General features: G+C 35.3%; 1 protein-coding gene across 5 annotated transcripts in view; it reads left to right on the forward strand.

Annotated features, from left to right (window-relative positions):
• RhoGEF64C (Rho guanine nucleotide exchange factor at 64C) overlaps positions 1–26,179 on the forward strand; it is a 230,316-nt gene that overhangs the window by 127,645 nt on the left and 76,492 nt on the right. For 2 of the 5 annotated variants that reach the window (XM_070112193.1, XM_070112192.1), the window contains one exon: positions 10,910–10,958. The exons of 2 other annotated variants lie outside the window; for them this stretch is intronic. The gene's annotated coding sequence lies outside the window, so the exon portion shown is untranslated. Of the gene's footprint in view, positions 1–10,584; positions 10,743–10,909; positions 10,959–26,179 lie in introns of those variants that run through there. One more of the 5 variants, XM_036364630.2, reaches the window with a different exon arrangement.

A 26,179-nucleotide genomic window follows, 5' to 3' on the forward strand; every position in this document is an offset into this window, starting at 1 on the left:
CAGACTGCTTAGAGACACTTGCAGACATGTGATACCACACGATTAGAGTGACGCCAGCGAAATTAAAATAAACAAGTGCGCACTTTTCCTTTCACAGCAGTGCCACCCATGTAATATACACAAATGTACATATGTATGTATGGTAAACGCAAAAGAAAAACTCAACGAAATGCAGTATAGCGTCTATGGGAGAGTAAAGGCAAAACCAGTTCAAAATGTTTACTCACATTTTTCATGATGAAAACGCGAATTAAATAATACGAGAACAGCAACAACACAAGTGGCATGCAACACTTGTTGTAAGCTGCAATTGAACGGTCATACAACTGTAAAGTATGTGCATATACTTATACACATTTATGTATTAGTACATATACTATGTAAGTATGGTAGATATGTATGTGATTTACTCTTGTAAGATAATTGGCAAATTTAATGAGCAAAAACAACATATGTGGCAATGTGGCAGTTTGCCTAAACAAAGTAAAGACTTCAAAAAGTAAACATTTTAATACAAAAAAAAGCTTTGTACCAACAAAGCTTTAATCAAAATACAACTAAACAAAAAAAAAAACGTTAACTAACAACAAGTAAAAAAATGTCCATACAAGCTTTAACTTGGATCGATCAGTTTGTATGGGAGCTATATGCTATAGTGATCCGTTCTGAACAATTTCTTCTAAGATTATGCCGTTGTTTTGAATAATAATGTTTGTATGGCAGCTATATGATATAATGGTCCGACAAAAGAGCAGCTTCTTTGGGAAAAAAGGACGTATGCAAAATTTCAGATCGATCGATATTTCAAAAACCGAGATACTAGTTCGCCTATATACAGACAGTCGGACAATACTAAATTTACTCTGCTCGTCACACTGATCATTTATTTATACTTTATAGGGTCTCCGACATTTTCTTCTGGGTGTTACAAACTTTGTGACAAACTTAACCCTGTTCCGAGAATAGAAATGGTAACAAACAAAAACCACAAACCGCGCTGCCATACTTCGCCGAAATATAAATAAAAGACGAGCCACTTAGACACACTTAATATTAACATGTTTCTCTTTCGCATTAAATTTTACTTATCGGCATGTTTCTCGTTTACTAGACAGCAGACTGCAGACTGCAACTACAAATTCGACTGCCGCTCCACGTATGACTCATAATGCACCAATTATGCGCCACCGCTGTTGCCTCGAGTAATTGTACAACAAAATGAAGCAAGTGCTATTACGACGCATGCATATACACAATCAAGCACACTACAACAACAACTAAAGAGACATATGACACCGCGAACGATCGAACTGGTATGCAGTAAGTGACAGCGAAAGGACAATGCTTTGCCCCGCCACTTAATTGTGTGGGAAGCTGCCGCGCACCTAAATCCGCAGACGCTGTGTTATTTGGCGTTATTACTACACTTTTTTTTATTAAATTTTGCTGCTTGGTGGTGAGATGGTATGACTTATGAACAAAGCGGCTTGACGGCTGCGCCTTAAAGGCCCCTTATGTTCACAAGGCTTATAACTCACCCTCTCGTAGATAAGTATATGTATAAGCTTTGTGGCAGCTGAAAAATGTGGTTGTGTTGAAAGCACTTTGTGTAGTGAATGTTGTCTGGTTGGTGTTTTTCTCTAAATCGCACTTTTATTTAATATTATTAAACAATGCAATAATTTTAAATAGTGTCTGCTTAAGGCTCATTTTTATGAGTTTTTTAAAGAAATATTTAAAATCCATATTTAAAAACCAATGGGACGTTATGGTACGAAATTTAAGGAGTATTCTATTAAATTTTCATGGAGAAATATTATAAAATATGGCAAGGTAGTTTTGTTTTTTAAATTTTTTTTTTTTAAATGGATATTTAGACACATCGTTCGTGAAATATATTCCCATACAAACAAAAATTTTAAAAATAATTAAAGACTCTACTTCTTTCTTAAACAATTGGATAGCATTTTATGGCAAGAAAGGTGGCCTTAGTAATTCAAATTCTTAACTATTTAAACATTATAACAAATCAAGAATATATATTCTGTGAAAAAATGTTGTCATGTTTCTTGCTTCTAAGCCCATAAAAATAACCTAACTTTGATTATTTATTATGGGAACAAGGAAAAAATATCCAAATTTCTCTCTTTCAAGCTTTATTAAGCATTGAGTGTGTACTACTCCCACCCTTTTTCAAAATCGTGATATCCACAAGAAAACAAAAAACCAACAGGAAAATATATTAATTTCTTCTAATAACTATGTGTTTAACTAAATCTAAAAATGCAACGCATCAACGGCATTAAGGTTACTTAATAGGAAGAAATATATATTATGTAGATATTTATCTTCTGTAACGCTGCCTTGGGCAATAATCCACTCCGAGATATCTCGTCAAATAAAAAATTGTTTCATATGAGGACTTGATTTTGAACGATCAGTTTGTATAGTGCTATAGTGGTCCGACGGTTACGACAAATGAGTAGCTTCTTGCAAAGAAGAGCGCAAAATTTCAGTTTGACGTTTCATTAACTTATTGACGCGTACATATACCACGAGTAAAATTTCAAGGGAATACGTGAAATAAACTCCGTGTACCATGGTCGTCGTCCGGGTTGAAAAATGCAATGCAAATGCGACTTACACGAATCTTTGACATAACGTTTTAACCAAGGGAAACATTTTTTCACTATGCTATCAGCTGAATAAAGTTTTAAAGTAAGTTAAGTGGTGATCTCACTTATTGTTTTTCACCTTGCGTGCGGTGTTATACTCACTTGCACTGAAATGAAACAACTTTTTGTTTTTTAAATCTTTTATACGGCGAAAACCACGTTGCGGGAACGAATAAATGGCGAACCTTATAGGTCATGGTTGAAATCGAAAATAAAGCCCATCCCGGTCTGACTAGTCCCTTTTGATAATTTGGGTGGTTGTATGTAGGGGTGGTATGTGGTTGTGTTGGTGGGTGATATGGTGTGTTGTAGGTGGTGTAGGTGGTGTATGGTGTAGCATTGTGTTGTTATGTGTTGTATGATGTTGTGCGTTGTGTGATTAGTTGCAAAATGTCGCGGAATCAGAAGTCGCATGGACATTAAGAATTGACATTTAAACAATTATTTATCTTTCTTTGTAATCTTGACAATCTTAATAAAAAATAATTTTTAATTTCTAATACCAAATACCGGATTGAAAAAAAGTTTATTCCGAGTTTATAATTAAAATTAAACTAAAATGTGTTTTTTAAGTTTAAATTATATCACACTTGCGTGCTTCGAGTTCTAATTCTCCAATTTTTAACTAAAAACCATTTTATCAATTTTAATTCTGACTTGGTATCAAAAATTCCAATTTCATAATTTAAACTTTGTTTTTTAATTTTTAAATTTTTAAATTTCAAATTTAAATTTTGTTCCATGACCTGAACAAATCCCTTAATTTTACAAGATATCTATTCACCATTGATAATAATTTCGACCCACTTTTACATTACAAGTTCGTTTATTAAAATTTTATGATGGTAAAAATAATCAGTGATATACATATATGTTAGATGCTATTTTTCTCATCAGTGTTATGATCTTCATTCTATTGCATACATATAAGTGTATGTATCTGTTATCTTGACATTTGAGTTTACGCCTCTGAAGGTGTCATCCAGTGGAACAGCATATGGTGAAAATCTACTTCTTTTTTATCACCTGCGCTCGAAAGATGTCTCTTCAACCACAAACTTTCACAGACATCAACTGATCGATTACACCATTTTTGTAACTTATTATAACGGTTCTACATATTTAGAGGCTAACTTCAAATAATGGAACTCTTTTACTCATAACTCAATCTTTCGTAAAAATTGGTTTGACCCAATACCCAAAAAAGTCGAATTTGCCGTATGGTGTAATCATAAAACTACTTATTTTCTGTTTTTTCCAAAAAGCACCAATTTTCAGTACAGTTAAATAGGCAAAGGCAGAACATTCCTCAACTTTCCCATTCAATTATACCGCTTTGTTATTTGTTTCTGCACCTCAATAGCAAAGTGTATCCCACGGCTATTTTGTCCAAACAACCACATTTTTCTGAACACACTCGCTACACAAAACAAATACTAATACTTGCATGACTATGACTATTTCCCTAGAATTTCTGCATGTTTTCTATGCCAAAAAAGTGGGGAGAATGAACACTAAGTTCTGATATTTCGCTTGCCAGAGAGCCAAAAACTATAGAACGGCAGAATTTTACCGCACAAAGCCATGAAGGTCCTTAAAAAAAATTTTGCTAAGACAACAACACAGCATTAACTCATTTAACACCAACAACAGTTAACAAACATTGGCAGCAGGAGAGTAATGAAGCGATGGAATTGTAATAGAAAAGGGTTTAAGTAAATACAAAGCCAAGTGAAACACTCTGTGTGTATGTATCCCAGCAGTAAATAAAACTAGTTACAGATCACTTTGTAACCGATTTAAAAAAACGGGTACAACTAATCAACCGACTGCCTCTTTTCCATTTAAGCAACTTCAAGTACATATAAGACAACGATCGTATCAGTTTAAGAAAAAAGCAAAGCAATCCACGGTGGATTACAACACAAATCCACTAGTGTAGTAAAATAAATTATTAGAAAGTAATTATAAAATAAGTCAAAGCACGGCGTTTTTCTGATCTGTTAGATTTCTTTAAATCAATTTCTAGCTGTAAACTGATGCATTTCCTGTTTGCAAAAAATTTTTCACTGCAAATGTATATGTTACAGATATTCGCACATGCAACCATGTTAGTTGTAGAAGCAGAACAAAAACACACACAGACGGAGTGTGCGTAAACTGCAAATTTTGCAAACACTTTCAAAGCGAATTCTGTGCACGCTTTTGTAAAAAAATCGTTTTTGAAAAGAACAAAAACTGCACGGACAGCGAACAATTGAGGCGAACAGGTGTTCTTGACACTGCAATTTCAGGTGAAAACACCGTAAATAACAGCAAAAGAGAATGTTTTCGCTGGCAGCAGTGTTCTCAGTTATTAAATGGTGAGCGCAAAACAAAATAAGCAGAATGAACGAGTAAAACAACTAAACCTTGTTAAAGATTTTAAAAGCCACCAGATATTAAAAAATTTACTTTAACACCAATGTGAAGTCAATTTTGATAAAAAAAATATAACAAACCAAATCTAATATAACGCTAAAAGCATAAAACTACATAACACAGAATCTTATATTATATATAACTAGCATTAGCTAAGTTTTTTTCATCTAAAACCATAACAATTTCTCATCATTCGGGCAATTTGTGGACTCCATCCCAAAAGAACTGCGCCGGCATAAATCAAACCAATTATTGATAACCCTTTCCGATGTACCATAAACCGTAGTCCTACTTATTTTTGTAGCGGTCAAGCAGCATCTCTGATATGCAAAATCGTTTTTCAACTTCTTATGGCATCAAATTTCCTTGCCAAAATACGATGATCGGTTGAGGTTTTCTTCATATTAAAGTAATGGGGAAGAACTTCCCGCAAAAACACAAAGCAAGGACAGACAGAGGTTTCAAACACATGTTTGGAATATTAAAACAATGAAATAATAGTCAAGTTAGACTATCTCTTGTCAAACCGAACGAATATCATATAGTTATAGTCCCAATATATTCTGGCAAAGTAATTATATTTTTCTCGCCCTGTCCCGTGCTGCACCGTATTTGCGATATCACACAACCCTTGCTTTCATATATTTAGACATTCACGAATGTTAGCAGAAATAAAAATAGAACTCTGAAGCAGATTTGCGACACGTTCAAGGTGCCCAATATCGAGATTTAATATTCAACTATGAGTGGTGTTCTGGTTTCATCGATTTTTTCCATATTATTATTCACTGAAATTTTTGACATATAATAGGTGAGAGAGTAAGACAATTTTAATCAAAAAGAATGGAAATGGTAAAAGAGAAAGTAAAGTAGTAGTAAACATTATTAAAAGATTCAGTTGATGAAGTGGACAGTGTTTCTGAAATCGTTGAAGAAGTCTTCGGTCTGACTTATTTCTCTTGTTGACTGATTTTTCGAAGAAGCTCTGGATGCGATTTTAAGTGAGTGAAAAATTCCAAACAAGAAAATTTTAAATTATTCTTCACAAATAAAATAGATTTCACGGTGCTGACTTGTAGGCGAGTCTTTCCGTATGTCCACATTCTGTTAATGGTGGGAAATATGTGTTCCACTGGTGCCGATGTTTTTGGTAGTGTCAGAGCATATTCAACGATCTCTGAATGCTCAACGAATGGTATGTTTTGCTTGAACAGAAAAGTAAAACATTGAACATTGAAAATTTAATATACGGGACGGCCGGGACGCTTAACTCGTAATCCGTAATTGTCGGAATTGTCCCAACCAACCGGGACGAATGGTCAGCTAATCCTAAACCATCTAATTGTGATCGCTTTCGTGGTTGTATAAGAATTAAAATTATGGCAACATCTATCGCAATAATTTTCCACATAAAATTTCATAGCTTGGCATTCTCACATAAACTTGCTGAAGAAGTACATCAGAAACGGTAAATTTTCGAACGTTTGAATCCACGGCCATCGGTCATTTGCTCCCTTCACTTCTTTATTTTGGCATAACGATCGAACTCTAGAATTGCGTTGGTTAATTGATTACTAGTACTTCCAACTCCACCAAAATTTTATAACACTCGTAAGTTGTCATATCGCCTGCTATCGTAGTTTCTAAGCCGCACTTTATAAAAGGTATAAATATTGTCTTTTAGCCCGTTTTGTAGATCTATGGATTCGGATTCTGCCCAACAAATAGTAGTTGTTTTACAAAGCATCCAGTAGATTAATCACAATTTTCATTCGAATTCAGAAATATCGCGACTTCAGCGCCATCTGGCGAGTTACACTATTTTTTTCAGAGTTATAGTACCGAGTTTTAGGAAAATCAGTTCATAACACAGTTGTATAGAGCCTAATCAGGATCTGAAAATGGAGAACATAAGATGGAGAACATAACATGTAGATTCGCGCCTTCTCAACAACACAAACATATAGAAATATTATTACACAAATTAGTCAAACTATTGAAGGTTATGGCTAACTTGTGAAACCCGCAACAGGACGGTGCATTATAAACCATTTAAAAAATATGTGTGCACAAACCAATAGTACTAGAAGTGTTCCAAATCGTGTAAATTTTATAAAATTAATTTCACAAAGCACCATGAACTAAAAGGACCATGAATAGCAGTATCATGTGGGGAATGACCACATTAACAGCTGAACAAACACAAAAAAGAGATGAAGGAACCTGCTCACTTGCTCACTAGTACACACGTTCAATTAGTACATAAAGTAGCGGCAAAAAAAGAACTCCATGGACTATAATTGAAATGCCAAATCATGTAGGAATGTGCGATAATGAAGCGCAAAATATATTTAATTGAATTTCAGAAAAACAAAATAGCAACAAAAACATTACAACTTACGTGTGCGTACGTGCATTTAGCAGTGAGCTGAAGTTCAAAGTAATATGCTGAAAATAATACTGAGAATAATAGAATGGCAGCGGTATTGATGATGCTCTTAAATTGCGGTTAAACTAGATTGTCGAAACGTTGCCGCTGGAAAAATGAGCGATTCAACAAAATGTTGCAAATGACCAAAAACTGCTGTTAAAATCGTAAACGGCTTAAACAATGTGAATGTGTTTGTACAAATGCGTATATACAATGTCATACACATACATAAACACACATATATATGATAGTTACGAATATGTTTGGTTGTTACTTTGCCGCCACACGTTTAACGGGCTATCTGATCTGCCAGCTGCCAGCCTTGTCTCACTGACCGACACCAAGCCAAGGGGCATGCGTAGCATTTCGAGCTGCCGATGCAGCCGTGCGTCAATTTGTTTGAACGGCAGTGCTTTTTGCTGTTGCTGCACGCTGCGTTTTCGTTTTTTTCTTTTCGCACAATACTTAACCAGTTTAAACGTCGTTGTTGTAGTTTATTATAATTCGTTGTGTGGTTGCCCACTGTATAGTGCTACTGACCGATAGACCGGCTTATAAAACTATCTAAATGTGGTTATAATAGCAATGACTACAACCAGTTCAAGATAGCGATGATGATTAAATTTGCAATAAAATAATCTAGTCGGTAGGTAAAATGTGTGGTGTGCAATTTTGTGTGTGATCATCTTACATTTTACTGCAATATTATGGCATAATAATAGGTGGCACCGTTGACGGCGGCCAACAAAGAAAGATATGCCCCTACGCGGAAAACACATACGAGAGATTCTATTTGTAAAAAAAAAGAAAAAAGTCTAAGCTCAGATTAGCTGAAACGAGTTTTCATTATAAGAGCTCGTGGGAGAACCGGGTAACCAAATTTACAGGGAGTAAGCATGTTATCATGGGTTTTTTGAGGATTCAGTCTAGAAAACTGATACATAATATCTTCATTCAACAAATATTATAATAAACACACCGCGGATAAGAATGCACAACTCCAAAATATAATATATATAGGAGAGTAAACTGTGGGCAGCTTTGATCTTTCTTGATCTCTCCTGAACTGTCAAAGACAAATCCCTTCTAACCGGTCGACTCTTTTTTAATTCTTAACTAAATATTTATTTAACTCTTTTGATTTTTCTAAACAAGCTAACCAACAAAAAAAAGTACTAGACGTCATGATCACTTTAAATTTAAGACTATTCGGTATAAATTATTCTTAGAAAATACGTCTCTTTCTCATAAATAAAAGACCATTTAAAAATTCAACTAAAAAATAATTTAGTTTAGTGTAAAGGCGTCTTAGGCTAATCATTTGTTTTTTCATTTTATTTAATTTTGTTAATTAGTACAGCTAGACTATCTATATTTATAGCAAACAGAATAAAAATGGCCACCAATTACGTAGATTTCGGCAATTAAACCAACTATATAAAGGGCATTTTTATAGACATGTGATTTTCAAAAATAAATAAAAAAGCATAATTTTATGTTATGGCCAAGAATTTATTTTTTTTTAGGAGAAGAGTTTGTCATTATGATTTAAAAATGATTTCGGACAAGTGACCGTCGCAAATAAATTCCAGACAAGCAGCCAAAATTTCGACCACTATTTACAGCATTTAGGGTCATATGTCACCAATAACGCGCCGAATATTATTTTCGAAGGAGTCAATCGTCTTGGTCTTCTCTGCGTAAACAAGCGACTTTACATATCTCTACAAAAAATAGTCCGGCGGTGTTAAATTGCACGTTCTTTGATTATTATCAATCCAAATGCGACAATTTTGTTTATTAACAAAACCATTTAACCAAAAGTGAGCTTTCTGGTGAAAATCGTGATCGGTGGCCATTCCTTTTGGCCCATTTACCGAACGTGCGACCTGCTTGATAGTCGCTCGGCTTCAATTCTTGCACGAATTGGATTTTTTAAGCCCGCCAAATCTTTCATAAAGTGGAGTGACACAGCTCCAAATGTTGGGCGCGATGATGCGCATTATCCACTAGCGTAAACTCTGTGTGAAACCAATTCACGGTTGCTCGACTTACCGACCCTGCTAGGCGAATATGTCGATTGGTAAACCAAACTGAGTATAAATCAAGTAACAGCTATCAAAACGACCAACTTCGAAATAAATATTGCCTCATTGATAACCACACGTCTAAAAAAACGCCTGCTATATAAATTAAAATCCTTTAGTTTTAAAGAAAACATATGTCACCCCTAGGGTTGCCAGAGCTTCTTCCATACACTGTATACACCATTGTGGGGACAAATAATAAAACCTACAATTTTTAAGTCAGCTCCTGGCGGGTAATTGGTTTTCTTACAAACTCGTTTGTAGCATAGATACGCTCGGAGGCTTGCTTGCCAAAGATGACCACTGTTAAAACAATTTTTCTGCTTTTGGTCGGAATCTAGATCGAACCCCGGGATGACATAATACTTGAATACGCTTCTAGTTCGTTTATTTTTCACTTCTAAATTTGGTGGATTGAGTTTGAAGATTGAAGAACATCGCGCATTATGTAAATTTATGTATACAATATTATGTCACTTATATACTTACATATGTATTAATCTATGTACGTATGTATTAATCTATGTAATCTTACATACCTATGTATTAATCTATGTAATATCAATATTTCATATAATTATTTCATACATGACACTTACTGGCGCAAAATTTCCCCCGCATCATATATGTATCTGTATTATATATTTGAATGTTTATTTACCGCCATTGGCAAAATCACAATAACGATTGCAAATTACTCGTTACGTGCCCGAGGCTGATCGAAAACCGGATGCTCTTGCGCCCGAAATGAGCTTTTGACCGATGCGAAAGCTTGTTTATTCATGTTTTCAATGAGTTCAAGTTGAATAGCCAATTGTGCGTTCGCCATGCGAATTTCAATTTAATTCAACCGGCTTTTGAAGTATACTTTTTGCGTTAAATTAATTTATCTTAATAGTCGGGTTAATTTGTGCTATATTCGACTTTAAACTTTCGTTGGCATTATTCGTGTTTTCTCCCGTTAGATAAATATATAAATATAAAATACATTTCTCTCTCTGTTACAGTCAGAAAGTATGAGTGAAATTCGATGTATCGACTCATCACCATCCTCTGTTGACCGCAAGGATTGCAAGCCTTCTCTTACAATAATATCAGCCGGATCAATGATTTTTTATAGAGATGAACGTAAGATATCTTACTCAAAAGTCTGTAATATTATTAATCCAAATAATGAAGGTTTTGTTTAACCTTTTTAACTTATATGATGAAACAGATACTCAATATTTTTTGCAACATATTAAGACATCCTAAAGGATCTGCTTTATTAAATTCTCTAAATTTTCTCATTTTAGGTGAGCATTTGCGGAAACAACCAACTCTAAACATGAGTCATATAAAGAGGTTTGTCAGATATATATGCAACAATATACTATATATTCTTTGTACTGAAACAATTACATAGGAAGACGTGATTCAAGAGGAGAGCTTTTAATATATCGGCCATTGACGATGTTTACTGAAGAAGTTTGCAAAAATTAAGTTAAAAGACAGAATCTTTGCGATATATATCGACATGACGAACTTTTTGAACAAATCATGGTCTTTAAAAACTCTTAATTTAACAGCTGATTAATTACCTCCATAATCTCACTAAAAAAGCGGGAACCCCTTTAAAATAGGTTTCGAAATTCTCAGTATGTCTGTTCTGTGGAAACATCGAGACACATTCTCCTCCATTCCCCAGCCTCTGCAAGACCTAGGTTGAAACACCTCGGCAGTCGAACTTTCGGCGAACTAGGAGACATAGCAAAAACTGACATTAGCTAACTCAACAAATTTGCTCAAAGCACTTTGTCGATTTATGAGTGTCTTATGATCAAATATATATGAGTTTTAGGTGCCACAACGGACTTGGCTTTCATCAACATTAAATTAAGTGCTTCTCATATTCATTGCAGAATGAAAGTGATTTATGGCTGCCGAGTTTTCACCAACAGCATTAACTAAAGATTCCGAAAGTTATAACGCTGCAGTGCTTTGATTATTTTATTTTAAGTGTTGCAATTAAAGTCAAACTAATTGCAGAAAATAAACACAGCATTTAATGAAGAAAACAGCACAGTCAGGCCTCCACGACGATTAGTCCTTTTAGGTGTGTAAATACCACAAGTACATAATATTTTCCTGATTTTGAATAATGCTCTTCAATCATTCGTTATAATCGTGTTCCTGGTAATAAAAGGCATATAGTATGAAAATAAGAACGCTCGTTAATCAACAAAATAAAGTGAAGTAATTTAAGAGTGTGGTTTACAATAAGACAATACTTTTTTCGATATTTTCGTTGATCTTTTTGACAACTGTTATATGGATCATACTCAGTTTTGTTTGCCATTTGATAATGAACAGACTTACTCCGGAATAGCGTTTGCAAGTAGAGTCGGTAATTCGTTCAACCATGGATCAGTTTCACAACACGTTTACTCTAGTAGCTGATGCGCATCCTCAGAGACGCCGTACAGTGTGCACCAAAGACGCTATTGCTTGTGGACTTATCGAATCAGACCAGAATGAGTCCATCTACCAACGCGCCTAACAATTCCGATTCCGAAGCTCACTTTTGATTGAATGAGTATATTAACGAGACGTCGTTACATTTTCAAAAAGCCATTATTTGGTGTGCCATATGCGTAGAAGGAATCATTGATCCAAAAAAAACTTTAACACCACTGGGGGTTTATGTGAAGTCAATTGTCTACTCAGAGAAGCCCGAGACGTTTGACGCCCTACAAAAAGTGGTCGAAAATTGGGCCTTTCGGTTAGAATTCGAGCCAGCCACCATAAGTTCACTTCTCCAAGGAAATTAGAAGACCATCGTTATATAAGTCTACTTACAGTTCAAAGTATCGAGGTTTCACTGTAGTTGCAAATTATTGATGTTAGTTATTAATAAACCTCTCCGATGCACATTTCTATTTTTCGAAGTGTGTCAGATATATTACCCAGCTCAGACTCAGCTAGCAAGCCAAATTGTTGATTATTCCAATTATCAGTTTAATAACTGCACACTTCCTTTACTGCTGCTGCACACTTTGCATTTATTTCAAATTTACGAGTCCATAATTGTAGCAAACTCAGCGCGGCCACCCAACGGCCTAACTGAAAAATTAACGAGCCATGGAAACCGCACCAGAAAAAAGCCTTTAAATCCGATAAGCAATTTAAACGGCTGGAAACGCCATGCCGAAATGCAACGCAACTGAGCAGTGTTGCAGCGGCTGATGTGCCATAAAAAGTGCTTAATATGTAATGGCAGAACGATAAAAGATACGAGTTTCGAGTGCAGCGAATGTGAATGGTGGAAGTTTATCGATAGACGCGGCCACTATTTGTTGCAAGCTGTCATGCTAAATGAAGAGCAACAATTTTAAACATCACAGATTGCTGATCTCATATCAAAATACATAAATATGCACACACACAAAGATATGTATATGAATGAGCTTTGGGGTTGTGTGAGTACGCTTACCTATTTGTATGCACGTATGTAGCACGTTCCTATTCAATGCGAATTTTTCAGAAAAATATATGCCATTGTGAGGATATAAACGATTTGCTATCGGCACTCGAGCTCACTCCGTTGAAAAGTTGTAACATTGCGAATTTATTTATTTTGTTTTCCTGTTTTTCAGTCATCGTGTTACATTGATTTTCGATTTTTTTCCGCGTTGCACATTCCTCTGCCCAGCGGATTCTATTTCTTATTTCCCTTTTACACCCCTTAGTTATCGAGGATTTTGGGCTTTGTCTTTCTGTTGGTATTTTCATTGCATCAACAAATGCAACAGCCCGGAACCCATTGTTGCAACACTCTTCCGCGGCCACCAACACCACTGCAGGCACGGCGATTGCACTCACCACTACACCATATACAAATTTGTCGTTGTCGTTGTTGTCGCAATCGTTCAAGTGCAACGAAAACTAAATCCGCAAATCAACCACAGCTGCTGCAACGTCACACTATTTGACTGCTGTCTGCGGCTTTGCCGCATTTACCGCGTAAGCCTTCTGCCTCGCCATCGACTGAACGTCTTGCGTTGCATGTTACGATGCACGTTGCTTTTGTTGATCATTGTTGTTTTTGTTGTTTTCGTTGTCGCTCTGAAGTCAACTTTTCCTTTTAAATTTTTCTCTAACATTTACTGTTCTTCGACTTTTGCTATTTTACGAGCTCGCAAGTCAATTCCGTGGCATTTATTGCGCAGCCACACCGAACTCGCTTATCTTCCGGCAATTCGAATAAAATATTTGACGATTTAGCATTGCTTAAGGTTGCAACTGATTTGAAAAAACGACGTCGCTCGAGGCAGAATGTATTGTTACTTGCATGCCACACCTGCCACTTTATTTAATTTAATGATCGTATTTATTTTTTTTACTACATAAGCAAAAAATGGATGTGTACATGTACCGATTTTGCTACATTTTGCTTTAACAGTAATAGTGAATGGAGATTAAATAATGAACGAAGAGTGTTTGAAAAATATATATATACATTTAAGAACACTTTTAATCAAAAAATATTTTACACTGAAATCACTAAATATATTTAGTTGAATTTGGCAATTTACAAGTAGAATTGTCGAAGTCAGAAAATTATTTTTCAAATAATTGTTTACCAAAAACCATTTACTATATTTGCCACACGATTTGAATAAACTGAAGTACATACATATGTATATCGCTACAGGCAAAGAACGAGAGAGGGCGGCCGAGCAACGAGCTATTCATATCTTTTTTTGCAATATTTTCTTAAACCATTATTAATTTCACTAAAATGAAAGCTCTATTCTACCAAAAAATTTACTTAAAATCAGTAACATATTGACGGGTCACATGACTCCTTCATCCCGCCCTTTTTGTACCCGCTACCATGGTAAGACTTTATATCTGAATGTTGTGCTATTGAGGAGCAACGAACACCCTTTAACTGTTTTCTGTCAGCCTCTGTCGCAATCGCGATACTCTGGTAACTATTATCAGTCGGCACGCTCGTGAAGGGTTCAGCGGGCGATTTTGCCTTCCTGATAAAAAGATAAGTCTAGACTAGAATTCAAAACGAAAATCGATTCTTACTTTTTCGACTCCCATTTTTTGGTTTAAAAAACATTTCAAAATGAGATAAATATTATTTAGTAGTGAAGAAATGTCTCTCTGGTTCAATCCGTTAAACTTTTCTCAAAACGGTTTTTTTTTTAATTGGGCGACGATAGCACTCGAAGACCATCACATGTATCCATAATAAAATTTTAACTGTAACTTCACAGTAACATTATTTAGTATTTTTTTTTTGACATTTTTGCAACTTTTTATTCATAAATAATTTAGTTCTCCTCTTTTTGTAAAAAAAATTCTCCCGTCGACCCCCTTTCGAACAGAAGATTGAACCAGTAAATGCAATCTTGTGTATAAATGTTAAAATAATTTATTCCGTACATTCAAATACACTCCTCACTCACAAAATTAAATGTAAAACTTAGGCTTATTTTGAGAACTATAGACCATCTGCTTTTCAATACATATGAATTTCGATCAAGTTTGAGGAAAACTGCTCAATAAAAAAAACACTCTTTCAATGCTAAATTATAGTAGCTTGTAATATCTTGTGAGCTCCATAGGCATAATGACAATTACTCAAATAAATTAACGGTGTAAACGGTCTTCTTTCACGCTGGTCGCTGTGCATTGACCAATATCGTGTGTCACGTCTTGTTTGTTGCATCAAATAGAACCAAATTATGCACTCAACCGCAAACAAGTTAAAATATTGCAATCAGTATGAATGCCACACCTACCCACATTGTCCAAACAGGCTGTCGAAGGAGGAAGTGCGGCCTGCGCAATGACGACAATTTGACTTACGAAATGCATTTCCTCTTTTCACTCGACAACCCAACCAGTGCGGCGTTGGAGAGCGCAGTGGCATAAACGTGACAGAAGCGACAGCGCCGGAATGTTCGATGGAATGCGCATTGTGGAGGCGACAAATTTTCAAATTACTTTTCTGATTCGCAAACTTTTGTGTACGTTAAAGGACAAAGTTTTAAACTGCAGCAGCAAACGCTGTTTAATTTTAAAAACTTTCCACATTTGTTATGCAGCGGTAGCAGCACGAGCCGAGCGCCACTCCACCATGTCACGCTCTATATATACATACGCCGAAGACAGACCACTGATGAAGCCAAGAGCCAAGCAGCCGACGAGCTTCATTTGGCCACTTGAAAAAGTTATTCAAAATTAATAACTAAATTTGAGCTTTTTTCGTTTGTTTTCGTAGAAGCACTCTCTGCAGCATAGACAATGCCATGCCCCAGAGGTTGGCGCCTATCTCTAGCGCTGCTTGCCACAAATGCCGCTCATCCGGGACGACTTCAATCAGTATGCAAAGCTCAAGATTTGAGCGTGCACAAAGTAAAACGCTGCCAAGCAGAAAGTGCGGAATCGGGGTGTGTGGCGTGAGCGTTGTCGATTCGCATCCTGTTGTTGTTTTTATTGCCGCTAAAACAACAAGAAAATCTTCATTTCCTTTACACTGAATGAGAATGTAATTTCCAGTATAGGAATTATGCGAATCATGCAACTAAGTGAAAACTAAGAAATACTTTAACTAATTTTCATTTCTTTCACCGTTGATTGCTGTGCCATTGAGCACGAATTAGCTGAAGGATATTGTGCAGTTAGGAGACTTTCATTTCTAATTGAGCTGGTGATGGTGTGCCACATTTCCATAGCAAACGCATAAAAGTGAATTGTCTCTGAATGACGAAAAATAGATTGAAGCGCTACATACATATTATATATATAAAGTGAAAAGACAGTTAATAAAGCATAGATGCGTAGAATATTAAGCAAATTATGAATAAAAATGGGTGAAAATAAAACAGCTAATCAGAACAGAACTTTATGATTTATTCCCACCTTTTGCATTACAATAATGGACTCATTAAAAATTGAAAAACTCCTGTTAGATGGAAGGTGCATGTTAGGATATGCAGGGTTCAATGTTCGGGTCAGCCAGCTGCCATATACCATAAGTTCAGAGCTCTAGGCTGATAATTATAATTTAGGGGAAAAATTATAAAAAAATAAACGTTAACTTTAGTTGCACCGAACTTGATTTTGATCGGCCAATTTGTAAAACAAATACAAACAGTTACTTCGAAGATTGTACCGTTGCTTTGGACAATAATCCATGCAAAATTTCGTGAAGATACGTTGTCAAATAAAAAAGTTTTCCCTATACTAACTTGGAACCTCGTGGTATTGTTATTGTACCCTGATACATTCGTAATGACAACTTGCATATGGATCTGAATGTAGAAACTGTACAACGGCATCAAAAAGTATGCTCAAAGTCATGAACAACGACTCCAACAACATATCAACATTGAGGCTCTCCAGCTTCTTAATAATGAGGGCCTTACCAGAAGATTAAAGCGAGTACTGTAGCGAGACTTGTATAAAAAAAATGAAATAAAATAAAATATAAATAAAATAATCATTGTTCAGGTCTCACCAAAATAGTGACTATAATACATACATATGTATAAATTTACACATCTGAAATGAATATCATAGGATAAGCATTTTGTAATTTTAAAACCGTATAAATTTAAGTCAGAAACAAATAGTTTATTAGTATTAATTTACTAAATTGCTATAAAATAAATTCCGCAAAGGGGTGTTTTAATAATAAAAAAAAATATATATATATATAATAACTCGATTCTAATTGTTCAGTTTGTATGGTAGCTATATCCTGTAGTGGTCCGATATCCGCGAGAAAAAGACGTGCACCTAATTTCATATAAGGCATTATCAAATTCATGGAAGGCATTATCAAAAGGGCCCTCGCAGCTCTCAAAAGCATTCTGAATCTATAGATCAAATGTTTTTATTTAATGTGAAGTACAGTCGATACAATTAAGTTCTGAACATAACATCATTCAACTGGCCTCCACGACTTCTTTGTTTCTTGTTGGAACGAATTCGATGAACCCTATTTTCGAGTACTTTTCCACTAAATAAAGTCGTATGTAATGAACATCACGTTCAATATTGACTTCAAAAGCTTGAAAAGATTCTGGTTTATTGCTAAAGACCAATGACTTCAAATAACGTCACAAGAAGTAGTCATGGGTTAAATCACTACTTCTTGAAGGCCATTCAATGTCACAATTTCTTGAAATTATCGAATCTCCAAGCTTTTCTCGCAGATTTTGTCAAGATCAACTTCTTCCGATTGCGACCATAAAAAGTTAGTTATCATCGATCTATACCGCTCTCCATTGACAATAACCAGCTTCATTTCGAAAGAAGTACGGACCGATGATTCTACCAGACCAAAAACCACACCAAATTATCAATTTCCCTCCAGAATCGACAGTTTTGTTTACTTACCTCACCGCTCAGACGACCATAAAACGGCAAAAGCGCACGAAAAGTTGCAATTGGAGAACGATTATTTTGATAATAAAAGTGAATAATTTGTAAACGGTATTCTTGTGTTTATCTTTATATGATGGAATTGTAGACATAACCGAATGTAATAAATAATATTACAGATCATAACATATTAAAAAGACCGAAACGACACTTAGAAGTCATATCATTCCTATTGGTAAACTTGATATACTAGGAAAGGGATCATTTTTATGTTTAACTGCAGTTTCAAACGCATTTAAGAATTTTAAAATAATTCGTGAAACAAACATACTTTTTTCATTCCTTATATTCACCGGAGAAAACTTTAAAATGTTTGAATGAGCATATTGTAATCCAGGGCGTATACGCGATGCACCAATACACTAACAGCGTCTTTCAACGTTTCACAAACTATGGCGAAAATCTATTGTTATGAAGACATCTAGAAAATCGACCGGTAACCTTTATGGCACAAACTAATTTCTTTTAGTTTGTATGTACGACGAACTAGCTGTTAGCTAAAGTTTCATCCGAACAACTTCGAGCCGCGGTAAAATGTTAGAAAAAGTGAAAATCAAAGCAGCAAATTTTGAAAGAAAAACATTTGACGACGAAAACATACATACTACTTTAAAATGTTAACGCTGCGCTTTCCTTTCCACGCTTCACTAGTCGCGCCGCTTACCCTACTTCGCGTTATCAACTTTTCCCTCTGGCTCGATTGACTTTGCACAGCACGAGCAGCTGCGCAAAAAATCCAAAAATCGAAGTTATGACAACAGTGATTGCAGCGATTGAAGCGCGATTGAGTCACCGTTCGAAAGAAAAGTGCATTAAACATTTTGGCGTTGGCCGCTGGTCTATTTAACAGCCCACTTTCGCAGCGCCACTCTCTGATGACTTGCCCCACACCGCAACAATAACGTTGGATATTGCTTGAGGTTGGAAAAGTTTTAGTGACAAACTACGAAGCTGAAGAAAAAGGAATGGCGATATTTAAAACAGGCAGATATTTCCGATTACGGGCAATTTTAAGTAGCAGTAATGGTACTTTACAGTTTAAATCCGCTGCCAGTTTTGCAAAGCTTTGAAATTAATGGATTTCACAAGAACTGGGTCGAAATGACAGAAAGCAATTTTTCAACATAAAACAAATTATGTAATTAAACTTGTACAATCGGTCAAAAGCAGTGTTTTTGCCAAAATATAACTTCTCGCAGGAGAATGCTTCTTCTCTAATTGGTAGTTCATTAGATCCAAAAGATATGTTGACAGATAACCCCTCAAAGGAACTAAACTTAGAAAGCTTATACTGTGTCTGCTTGTTTCATCGACATGCAAGTAACCGTACATCCATTCTGAAAAGTCTACGTCATCAATCTTAAGAAATGGTGGGTAATGAGTTAATTGTATAAATCTAAAGCCTTATAAACCAAACTAAATGAGAACAAGAACTTCTAGAATAACTTCCTACGCTACTTACTACGCTTATAACGGTTATGTTGAAAACTACTAAATGTATGATAACTCACTAAATAATTACATAAGAAGCATTAAATTTCACATACTAACATATGGCGTGACACCTTTAGGAAAACCCTTCGCCTCAGCAACACATATTGTATAAATTCAGTATCACATATAAATTGTCAGAATCAAATCTAAACTTTTCAAGCCCCCGGATTCACGCTCGGACTCACCTATACATATAAGGATTTTCAAACATCCGGTTTACTTTATACCTTACATATTGGTCAATATTACCGAAATGGTGTGAAATCGGTCCACGAGTTACCACAGCTCCCTTATGATTTCGTTATTCGTTATTGTGTAAGTTATCTTCATAAATTTGTGTTGTTTTCACTGCTGTCATTGACATTGACAAATATTGCGACAGATTGCTCCACAATGCTGAAAAGCACCCAAGATCCATAGCGTTTAGATATGGAAATTTGCAACTTTTCCTTTACATCGCACATATCTTACACAAACTTCTAATATTAAAGCATATTTATCCCAGCCTGAGACTAAATTACAGGTGCTATTTTCACATGTATTATTTATTATGACGCACAAAAACCGCAACGAACGGTGACAGTGAGGTGACAGGTGACGGCAGTGACCAGCGAGACAAATTTCAAGTTTGTGTCATTGCGCGTCGCGTCGTTCCTCTTAACGGGGCTTAAAGCTTGTTGAACTTGTCTGAGATGTGTGGTGAACTCACACCGTCTTTCGGCTAATGCTCGCTACACGCTGGTTGACAAAGCAAACACACATCATGCGGCCGTGCAAATGCAAAGTTGCAAAAAGCGTACGATACATGTGTGACTGTACTCATATCTGGTTGGCAAGTAATTAACACTTTGTTTACTCTAAGTTTGCAAAGACGTTAAGTGCTTGTGCCCTAAGTCGAGCATGCGATAAATTTGCTTGTCTTTTACATTTGTGTCGTGTTATTTTTATATCACAAATTTTCTATGCCTACAAATACAAATCTGCATCTATGCTTTATGCGACAGGCGCCCGCTCGAGTTGACATTAAATCACATTTTTTCTAAACACTTTGGCGAAGCTCTCAGATACTCGTACACAGTTTAAAGTGTTGTTGTCCAAGTGACTTCAATATAAACGCATATATCACGATAATTGCATTTGCAATAGTGATAATAATTTCGGTTTATCTAATTGAAAACATTATATACACCAAACAATCAATAAAAATATCGAAGCAAAATTTTAGAAATAGTTCTTTTAGCATGTGAAAATAATCACAGAACAAGAGAAAACGTCAACTTCGGCTGCACTTAAGCTATAATACAGAGGTGCATTATTATAGCATAAAAGAGTATAAAAAATTTTTTTCTTGATTTTGGTCGGTCAGTTTAAATGGCAGCTTAATGCTATACTGGTCCGATCTGAAGAATATGCTAGGAGATTGTAGCGATGGTATTAATCTATGCCAAATTTCGTGAAGATGCCTTGTTAAATTAAAAAGTTTTCCATACAAGAATTGGATTTTGATTGTTCAGTTTGTATGGGAGGTATGTGATATAATTGTCCGATATCGAGGGACGTGATTAGTCTAAACCATTATCCAACAGGTGTTTCAGAGTTTTGTCAAAATACTCATACATTTTGCAATAACAGGGTGTTTTCACAAGAGAGAATAAGTTCAAATTATTAAACTACGGATGAACAATTAAATTTTCTGGGTTTAAATTAAGGAACTATTGCAAATTATTAAGTGGGAGACTCCTCCAACCAAAGGTCCAATGAATAATATTCAAGTTTAAAGGCTGGGTCACTGCTTATGACTAGATAAGAATCCCGCATTGACGCAATATAATCGTGCAAGCATTTTTTTCCAAAAGGTAACAAATTGCCTTAGATTTTCGATAGTACTCATAAATGTATGTATTTTGTTGCTGTAAATGAATTAATCATTTAATTATTTATTCAACAAATGTTGCAATTTATACCCACACACTCGTATTCATTGATTAATTTAGGGGTACACCGCTGTGACGACAAGACGGCCAAATGCCTGTCAAAGTTCTAACAGTAATATCGTTTGTTATTAAATTTGTGAAGCCACAAAAGTCTTGAATCTGACATTTGACCTCTCTACGATGTGCGAAGTTCTCTTAATATGCCAAATTGATATATATATATATACGTATAAGTATGTATTGTTATATTGACATTCAGAGCATGGCATATACATACATATATATATACTTATACGTTACATATACATACATATGTATGTACGTTTCGCATTCCCTCGTGAACATTGTATCTATTATATCGCTTTTCAATGCCACATCAAAATGCCGCATGAACACCAATTCGTTCATTGTTATTTTCGATTTGCATAAATTATTGTTAGATATTTGACCCTGCCAAATTGCTATTTACAACATTAATTGCTATTTATTTACACAAATTTGCTCATTGTATATGCAAAATTAGCAAATTTCGAATAAAAATATTTAAGCCTATCCAACTATCAAAACTCACAATGCTGAGCTGCAAGGCAAATTTAGAAATTCCAGAGACTCTAATTGTCCAAAATATTTTATATATTCATATATAAGTTTGTATACGTAACGTTGGTTATATACTAGAAACATTTGCAGACGACAAGTAGTTGTATTGATCAATATAATGCTGAAATAAGCTTAAAGGCAATCAGCACACGTTGTTGGGTATAATATTTATTAATTTTATAGTAAATTTCGTAATTAAGGTAAATCAGCTAAGTCCTTAGTTAAGTGATGTTAGTGGATACTTAATCAAAATATTACACAGGACACAATAGTTATGTAACCCTAAGGATTGTTTCGAATTCGATTGGTCATTACGGTACCCATTCACATACAACTTTCCTCGTTTTTCTTGACAATTAATACTTTAACAACGAAGCGAAGAAAGCATGGTATGTCCGAATGAATGCTTGCATCTCTTGTGACTGTTGCTTGGCAAAGCGTAAAAGGATGAGAGTTGGCCAACATTTTTCTTCGCTTTGCTGCTCCTCGCCTCAATATGAACACACTCATATAAAAGCATGCATCGAACTTTCCTATCAAAGCAAATATCTGAAAAAATGCCAAGCAAAAGTTGGATGAGAATGAGTCATAAAATAGTCGAGATAGAAATAATGTTTCGAAATTACTAAAATGTGCAGAATCAACAATGCAGTTAATTAAAGCCTTATAGCGAACTGTGTAATATTTCAGCAACCATTAACAATTGTTTAAAGCGTGTCATGGTATATATAGCTTACAGTTTTTTTTTTTTAATTTATGAATTTATTAAAAGTCGCCTTGGTCCTGTTTCCGTATTATTTCGAGCTCCTGGGATAATTGCTTACATGCATATAACCGTTAGGGGGTATACTGCTTATAGGTCGGTATCGATCCTAACTCTGGCCATTACCAAAAAAGTGTTTTCTAATTTGACAAGCAACAGCGAATATCCCCGAGCATTTCTCCGAAAAAAAGAATAAAAAGGAAACAATTAACCGGTTGGTGGCGACCTAACGCATAAAATAAGAGATGAAACTCGACGAAATATCTAACAAAGTTTAAGCACAAATTATTTATATAAATATATATATGTACATGTACCCATATAATATATAAATAAAACCTAGGATAACAAAAGCGTAAGAAAATGTTTGGAATCCTTTCCATGATAATATTCATATAACTCTTTTTCCTCTTAGAATAGGTTCAAATATTGTAGCTCGTTGACTTTTTCAATTCATTCTATATCTCTTTTGAACACGGTATATTAGTTTTGTTGAGAAGTTTGTAAAACATAAAAGGAAACATCGGAGACTCTATAAAGGGTATATATAAATTATCAGCTAGACGAGCTGAGCCGATTTAGCCATGTCTGTCTGTCCGTCTATCCGTCTGTCTATATGTACGTAAAGTACTCCCACACTTTTTGAGTATATGATCCGTGTTTTCCACACGCCTTTTTCTCCCCAAGAAGATGCTCTTTTTTAGGAAAAAAGATACCGCCGATATCGAACCTTTATAGGATATACATAGCTGCCATATAAACTGATCATGAAAATCAAGTTCTTGTATCAAAAACTTTTTTATTTTACAAGTCATCATCCATGGCATAATCTCGGAACAATTTATCAAATTGGACCACTATAGCACATAGTTGCCATATGTACATATGAACTTAGTAGCAGTACCAGCAGAAGTGCGAATATTTTCCTAATTATATATGTATGTATAAAACCAAACTGCACCTACTTTACAAATTGATATTATACTCTTCTGAATAACAGTAAACACAACCGACCGCCCGCCACTTTATACTTGTGTATTCCTTAACTAGCAATAAGATGAGGATGAAACTCAAAAAGAACAATTAAATGCTCGTATTTGGAGAGATTTTCTTGGAGGTGAATAATAACCTATACCAGCTGAAAAAAAATTAGTTTTGTAAAACCCACCCTACTATACCATATGTAGGTATATAAATATTTGTGAAAGAGTCATATTTAAATTTTCTGATTTGTGGGCCAGCCAATGAGATCAGCGTACCACCAACGCGCACCGAGGTAAAGTAATTTATGAAAAAAACATTATATTGAATTGGTCATATGTGTTGTGCGGCATGCCACACTACAGCTTTAAATCACATTAATGCACAACATGCATCGCAGCGTTGAAATATTAATACAGCACTTGACATTCCTGCAGTGTGCAACAGCAGATCGAATTCACTCAAAGCGATGACATTAGGGCAGGTTATGTTTTCCGAAATATTTTGCCTTTTATAAAAAAAAGAAAATCAACAACAATTTTTATTATTTATATGAACGTTCAAAATCGGGTAGGTAAATTGTGCTTTCTCCAAATTTAGCGTAAGGCTAAGAGCATTTTCGTTACTTTTCCCGCACTTTGATCGCACCACTTTGCATGTTTTAAGTATATTTGGTTGGTCGGTTATAATCAAATTCAAGTGAACCAGGGGAAGTGCACCACCGGTACCTGAAATTATAGCTTTGGTATGCATAAAATTTCATGTTGGTAACCCTAACGCAAAGAAAAAAAACGACGCGAGTATGAAAAGTTTGCCACAGGAAAGAGACCCCCCAATCATATAAAACCGTGTGATTTTTCATCTGCAACAGTTTTTCATAAACGTAATTTATAAATAAATGCGCATACATGGGAAAATATTAAGTCACATAGTTGCAATCCAAACCTGCTTTGAGCACGGTATGTGGTTTATTATCCAGAAATATTAAAAACATAATATATGGCTTGGAAAGAAATAAATTCAGGTTAAAGATGTTAAGTGAAATATTATAATTAATATAATTAATACTGAATTATACATATAACAGGGTATGCATATTTTGGGGGTCTCTTTTTGGATTGAAAGCTCAAGATGGATGGGTTTTTATTTTAAATATTGTATAAGGTGACCATTATAAGCAAAAAATTTTAAAACATTTCTTGCGAACAGAACCACATTGCCTTGGCAATCCAATAAAGAACTTCCGTTGAACACAATAGCTATGGGATGTATTTGAAACAATCCAGCGGAGAGTTTAGATTAAGTTTTCTTTTCGGTTTCTCCAACTGAACTGAATTTTTATTGAGCTTCGGTTTCATGAAAACCAATTTAATCGGTTTTGCTATCAGAAATAAACCAAGAACTATTCAGAGACTGTAGCGATGTCTTTGGCAAAGTTCATGCTAAATTTCGTTAAGATGTCTCGTCAAGGAAAAAAGTTTTCCATACAAGGACGGGAGTTTGATCAATTAGTTTTTATGACAGCTATATGCTACAGCGGTTCGTTAGCGTTACCTTTGTCAATAATCTTTGTCAAATTTCGTAAGTGTAGTAAACCGGCTTCAAGCTGATTATTTATATATACATATGTGAATTTTGTAGAGTCTCCGAGGTTTCTGCTGGGTGTCACTTGTCAATGACTCTGACGACTTTTTATACTCTCGCCACTTGTTGCTACAGAGTATAATAGTTTTGTTCGCCTGACGGTTGTTTGTATAACCTCAAATTAATCGAGTTAAATATTATATATGGTTATATATACATATATAAATTATCAGGATGAGGAGACGAGTTGAAAACCGGGTGACTGTCTGTCCGTCCGTTCGTCTGTGAAAGCTGTAACTTGAGTAAAAATTGAGATATCATTATGAAACTTGGTACACATGTTTCTTGGTACCGTCAGACGGTCGGTATTGCAGATGGGCCTAATCGGACCACTTTCACGCCCACAAAACGCCATTAATCAAAAACAAATAAATTGCCATAACAAAGCTCCGCAATAAGATACAAGACTGTTATTTGGGCCACAGGATCACATCATCTGCAGTTAAATTTTTTTTTTATGTGGGCGTGGTCCCGCGCCCTTTTTCACTAGAAGCAAATGGTTTTAGCACCTCTGCCTACAGTGTGAAAATCGGTGAAATCGGGTGGCAACCCCGTCCACTCCCCATATAATGGTACTATTAAAAAATACTAAAAACGCGATAAATCACGCGAGTGAGATGACTTTCCAGTATGCAAATCAAGCAACAATGATTATATCGGGGTACAAGTTTGTGTGTGCCACCTTGTGACCAAAAATTGTC

The sequence above is a fragment of the Bactrocera oleae genome, chromosome 6, assembly GCF_042242935.1.
Source record: "Bactrocera oleae isolate idBacOlea1 chromosome 6, idBacOlea1, whole genome shotgun sequence".
Lineage (NCBI taxonomy): Eukaryota > Metazoa > Arthropoda > Insecta > Diptera > Tephritidae > Bactrocera > Bactrocera oleae.